The sequence below is a fragment of the Nicotiana tabacum genome, chromosome 6 (assembly GCF_000715075.1).
Source record: "Nicotiana tabacum cultivar K326 chromosome 6, ASM71507v2, whole genome shotgun sequence".
Lineage (NCBI taxonomy): Eukaryota > Viridiplantae > Streptophyta > Magnoliopsida > Solanales > Solanaceae > Nicotiana > Nicotiana tabacum.
Window position 1 is genome coordinate 129,341,733 of NC_134085.1, and position 6,562 is coordinate 129,348,294.

Sequence of the window (6,562 nt, forward strand, 5' to 3'; positions counted from 1 at the left end):
TCTCTTTCTGGAGAAGTATGTGCCATAGTCTCTCCGAGAGGAACTGCGTAGGCAGTTCGAGTAGTTGCGTCAGGGAGATATGACTGTGACACAGTATGAGATGCGATTCTCTGAGTTAGCTCATCATGTGGTCTGGTTGGTTCCCACAGATCGAGAGAGGATCAGGAGGTTCGTTCATGGCCTCACATATCAGCTTCGAATTCTCATGACTAGGGAGAGGGTGTCAGGTGCTACTTTTGAGGATGTCGTTGACATCGCCCGCGAGATTTAGTTGGTACGTCTCCAGGAGTGAGAGGAGAGGGAGGCCATTAGGCCTTGGGGATCTGGTAGCTTTGGTAGTTCTCCTTCGAGGGGTAAGTTTCAGCACGGTAGAGGTCGTCCAGGCAGGCCCAGTCAGCTCGCCCAGGTTATCGTGGGGCATCATCGGGTCATGGTTCTCACCGTTCTCATCAGGTCCATTCATCACTCAATGCCCTTCCAGCCCAGAGTTCGTCCCGTGCTCCTTCAGTTCAGGGTTCTTCCATGCTAGGTCCTTCTATCGGTCATTTCGGTGCCAAGGGTTCCCTTCAGTCCCCATCTCCAGCACCGGGGAGTTGTTATGAGTGTGGAGAGTTTGGGCATACGAGGAGGCAGTGTCCTCGTCTTCATGATGGTCAGTCTCAGAAGAGGGGTCAACCCTCGACTTCAGCTCTAGTTACTTCACCACCCGCTCAAGCAGCTAGGGGTGGGGGTCAGTCAGCTAGGGGTCGCCCCAGAGGGGGAGGTCGATCAGGTGGCGGTCAGGCTCGTTTCTATTCCCTCCCAGGTAGACTAGATATTACTGTTTCAGATGCTGTGATTACAGGTATTGTCTCAGTCTGCCGCAGAGATGCCTCTGTGTTATTTGATCCCGGTTCTACCTTTTCTTATGTGTCATTATACTTTGCTCGTTATTTGGATATGCCCTGTGAGTCTCTTGTTTCACATGTTCGTTTATCTACTCCGATGGGTGATACTGTTATTGTAGACCGTGTGTATCGGTCGTGTGTGGTGGCTATTTGGGGTCTGAAGACCCGAGTGGATCTGTTGTTGTTATGTATGGTAGACTTCGATGTTATATTGGGCATGGATTGGCTATCTCTGTGTCATGCTATTTTGGACTGTCATGCTAAGACAGTGACGTTGACTATGTTGAGTGTGCCACGGATTGAGTGGTGAGGTTCTACTGATTTTGTCCCTCGTAGGGTGATTTCTTTTCTGAAGGCCTGGTGTATGGTTGGGAAGGGTTATCTTTCGTATTTAGCCTTTGTGAGGGATGTCGGTACAGAGACTCCTAGTATTGATTCTATTTCAGTTGTGAGGGATTTTCCCGATGTGTTTTCTGCAGACCTGTCGGGTATGCCACCGGATAGGGATATTGATTTTGGTCTTGATCTAGTGCTGGGCACTCAGCCTATTTCTATTCCACCGCATCGCATGGCACCGGCGGAGTTGAAGGAGTTAAAGGAGCAACTTCATGAACTCCTTGATAATGGGTTAATTCGGCCTAGTGTGTCGCCTTAGGGTGCGCCAGTTATATTTATGAAGAAGAAGGATGGCACTATGAGGATGTGCATTGATTACAGGCAGTTGAACAAGGCTACAATTAAGAACAAATATCCCCTGCCTCACATTGATGATTTGTTTAACCAGCTTCAGGGAGTGAGAGTGTTCTCCAAGATTGATCTCCATTTAGGTTATCACCAGCTAAAGATCAGGGACTCAGATATTCTTAAGATGGGTTTCAGGACCCAATATGGTCCTTATGAGTTCTTGGTGATGTCTTTTGGGTTGGCCAATTCCCCAGTAATATTTATACACTTGATGAATAGCGTGTTCCAGCCGTTTCTCAACTCATTTGTCATAGTTTTCATTGATGATATTCTAGTGTATTCGCGTAGTCAGGAGGAGCACGCGGAGCATTTGAGAGTTGTGTTGCAGAGATTGAGGGAGGAGAAGCTTTATGCAAAGTTCTCCAAGTGTGAGTTTTGGCTCAGTTCAGTGGCTTTCTTGGGGCACGTGGTGTCCAGTGAGGGTATTCAGGTTGATCCAAAGAAGATAGAGGTGGTCCAGAGTTGGCCCAAACCGTCCTCAGCTACAGAGATTCGCAACTTTCTTAGTTTGGCGGGCTATTATCGCTAGTTTGTTCAGGGATTCTCATCTATCGCATCGCCCTTGACTAAGTCAACTCAGAAGAGTGTTTTATTCAGGTGGTCATATGAGTGCGAGGAGAGCTTTCAGAAGCTCAAGACCGCCTTGACCACAACTCCAGCGTTAGTGTTGCCATCAACTTCAGGTTCATATACAATGTATTGTGATGCTTCGAGAGTTGGTATTGGGTATGTGTTGATGCAGGAGGGTAGAGTTATTGCTTATGCTTCTCGTCAGTTGAATCCTCATGAGAAGAACTACCCTGTTCATGATTTGGAGTTGGCTTCTATTGTTCATATGTTGAAGATTTGGAGGCATTATTTATATGGTGTATCTTGTGAGGTGTTTAGTGATCATCATAGCCTCCAGCACTTGTTCAAATAGAAGGATCTCAATTTGAGGCAGCGGAGATGGTTGGAGCTGCTAAAGGATTATGATATTACTATTTTGTACCATCCAGAAAAGGCCAATGTGGTGGCTGATGCTTTGAGCTGGAAGGCGGTGAGTATGGGGAGTTTGGAATATATTCCAGTTGAGGAGAGACCTCATGCAGTTGATATTCAGGTTTTGGCCAATCAGTTTGTGAGGTTAGATATTTCAGAGCCCAGTCGAGTATTGGCTTGTGTAATTTCTCGGTCTTCCTTATTTGATCGCATCAGAGAGCGCCAATATGATGATCCTTATTTGCTTGTCCTTAAGGACAGAGTTCAGCACGATGATGCCAGAGATGTGACTATTGGTGATAATGGGGTGTTGAGGATGCAGGGCCGGATACATGTGCCCAATGTGGATGGGCTTCAGGAGTTGATTCTAGAGGAGGCCCATAGCTCACAGTATTCTATTCATCCGGGTGCCGCAAAGATGTATCAAGATCTAATACAGCATTATTGGCGGAGGAGAATGAAGAAATACATTATGGGATTTGTGGCACGATGTCTCAATTGTCAGTATGTGAAATATGAGTATCAGAGATTGGGTGGCTTGCTTCAGCGGATGGATATTCCAGAGTGGAAGTGGGAGCGGATCACCATAAACTTTGTAGTTGGGCTCCCACGGACTTTGAAGAAGTTTGATGCTATTTGGGTAATTATGGATCGGCTGACCAAGTCCGCGCACTTCATTCATATGTGTACTACCTATTCTTCAGAATGGTTGGCAGAGATCTATATCCGGGAGATTGTTCATTTGCATGGTGTCCCAGTTTCCATCATTTCAGATAGGGGCACTCAGTTCACTTCACAATTTTGGAGGTCTGTGTAGTGAGAGTTGGGTACTCAGGTTGAGTTTAGCACAACTTTTCACCCTCAGACGGACGGGCAATCCGAGCGCACTATTCAGATATTAGAGGACATGTTACGCGCTTGTGTCATTGATTTCAGAGGGTCGTGGGATCAGTTTCTATCGCTCGCAGAGTTTGCTTATAACAACAGTTACCAGTCGAGTATTCAGATGGCTCCATATGAGGCTTTGTATGGGAGGCGGTGTAGATCTCCAGTTGGTTGGTTTGAGCCGGGTGAGGCCAGGCTTATTGGGTATAGACTTGGTGCAAGATGCTTTAGACAAGGTGAAGGTGATTCAGGAAAGGCTTCGTACAGCGCAGTCGAGACAAAAGAGTTATGCTGACAAGAAGGTTTGGGATGCGTCCTACATGGTTGGTGAGAAGGTTCTGTTGAAGGTTTCACCCATGAATGGTTTTATGAGGTTTGGGAAGAAGGGTAAATTGAGTCCTCGGTTCATTGGGCCTTTTGAGGTGCTTCGGAGGATTGGGGGTGGCATATGAGCTTGCTTTGCCACCTAGTTTATCGCGTGTTCATCCAGTATTTCATGTTTCTATGCTCCGGAAGTATATTGGCGACCTGTCTCATATTTTGGATTTCAGCACGGTTCAGTTGGATGATGATTTGACTTATGATGTGGAGCCAATAGCTATTTTGGAACATCGAGTTCAAAAGTTGAGGTCAAAATATATAGCTTTAGTGAAAGTGCAGTGGAGAGGTCGGCCCATGGAGGAGGCTACCTAGGAGACCGAGCGGGAGATGCGGAGCAGATATCCTCACCTATTTGAGGCTTCAGGTATGTTTCTTGACTCGTTCAAGGACAAACGTTTATTTAAGAGGGGGAGGATGTAACGACCCAATCGGTCATTTCATGAGTTACCACTCTGTTTTCCCCCATTTATTCTTCTTATTGTTTTGTTCCGCTGTATTATATGTTATTGGATTGATTGGTTCGGATTCGGAGAGGTTTTGGTAAAGTTTGAGACACTTAGTCTCTTTTGAGTAAACTTAAGTTGGAAAAGTCAATCGGATATTGACTTATGTATTAAAGGGCTCGGATGTGAGTTCCGATGGTTCGGATAGCTTCGGGAGGTGATTTGGGACTGAGGAGCATGATCGGAATGTGTTTTGGAAGTCTGGAGTAGATTTAGGCTTGAATTGGCGAAATTGGAATTTTGGCGTTTTCCAGTTGATAGGTGAAATTTTGATATAGGGGTCGGAATGGAATTTTGGGAGTTGCAGTAGGTCTATTGTGTCATTTGGGATGTGTTTGCAAAATTTCAGGTCATTCGGAGGTGGTTTGATAGACTTTTTGATCGAAAGCGGAATTTGGAAGTTTTGGGAATTCTTAGGTTTAAATCCAATGTGATTTTGGTGTTTTGATGTTTTTTTGGGCATTACGAATGTTAGAACAAGTTTGAATGAGGTTATGGGATATGTTGGCATGTTTGGTTGAGGTCCCGAGGGCCTCGGTTGAGTTTCGGATGGTTGAACGGATCATTTCAAGTTAAAGAAAATTGCAAAAATCTGTTGTAGTGTTTCAGACAAATTGTGCTTCGCGTTCGCAAAGGGTTGGGGTGTGAGGCAGTAGCATTGGCCTTCGCGTTTGTGATGTGGGTCCCGCGTTCACAAAGGGCCGGGTCACTGTTCACCACATTCGCGATGGGTATATCACGTTCGCGAAGGTTCGAGTGGCTGGAGCATCGCGTTCGCGATGGGGTGGTCGCGTTCGCATAAGAGAATTTTTGGTCAATGGCATTTGTGCTTCGCGAACGCGAGGCTTTGACTGCGTTCGCGAAGAAGGATTTCTGAACGCTGGGCAGAATGTTTAAAAGGCCATTTTCACGAGTTTTGGCCTAAGTTCACCATTTTTGACTCGGTTTTGGAGCTTTTTGAGAGAGATTGAAGAGGGAATCAAAGAGAACTTATTGGAGGTAAGAATTTTGGACTTAATACTCGATCCTATTGTGATTTCTACCAAATTAAACATGAAATTTGGGGGATTTGAAGCCTAAATTGGGGAGTTAGGGCTTGGAAACTTGAGACTTTAATCTAGGGATTTGAGGGGCCATTTGTGGTTGGATTTTGGTATTCTTGGTATGCATGAACTCGTGGGAAGATAAGGATTCCGTTGATGTGATTTTTATCGAATTTCAAGACGTGGACCCGGGGGTCGAGTAGGACCAATTTCGGGATTTTTGGTATAATTTGATTATTTTCGCATGGGCTTCGATCCCTTAGCATATTCTAAAGTTATGATTCTGATTTTGGGTGGATTCAGCGCGAGTTGAGGCCGAGGCAAGAGGCAAAGGCATCACGGAGTAGTATTTCATCCGGTTTGAGATAAATAACCATTGTAAATCTGGAACTAAGGGTACAAACCCCGGTATTTTGCATTGTTTTGATAAATGAGGTGACGCACATGCTAGGTGACGAGCGTCTGGGCGTGCACCGATAGGGATTGAGACTTGGTCCGTCCCATAGAGATTATTAAGCCATGTATTTGATTTTAAATCTTATGGTATCACTTATTTTAGAGGTTGATACTATATTATGGGCTATATGTCATGTTTGGGGCCTTGTGCCGACCTGTTGAGACCCTTAGGGGCATTTTTACTGTTTTTCCTCACTCTATTATTTGAAAGCATATCCCCAGTCATGTTTTACCTGTTTATTGTTTAAACCTGGTTTTTATCACTCTATATCTAAAAAATGTGAAAACTGTTTGGGTCGAGTTTCCTTGATTTCCACTGTTATGCCCGAGTGGCTGTGAAGTTAATGACTAAGAGAGGTTGAGGACCTAATGGTGAGGATTATATAAATATTATAGATCGAGATACGTGCCACAATGATACTTATATGGATCGGGCTGCACATCGCGGCGATATATATATTGGATCGGGCTGCGGGCCGCAGCAATATGACGTTTGGGGTGTAGGAGCCCCTCCGGAGTCTGTACACTCCCAGGGAGCGTAGTCGACTATAAACTATGAATCGGGCTACACGTCGCAGCGGTTATTATGATTGTGAGCACGTGAGTTTTGCCCAAAGCAAATTATTCCCAGAAATTCAAACAAAATAATTTCTTTATTATTTTATAATCTTTGTGAATTTTG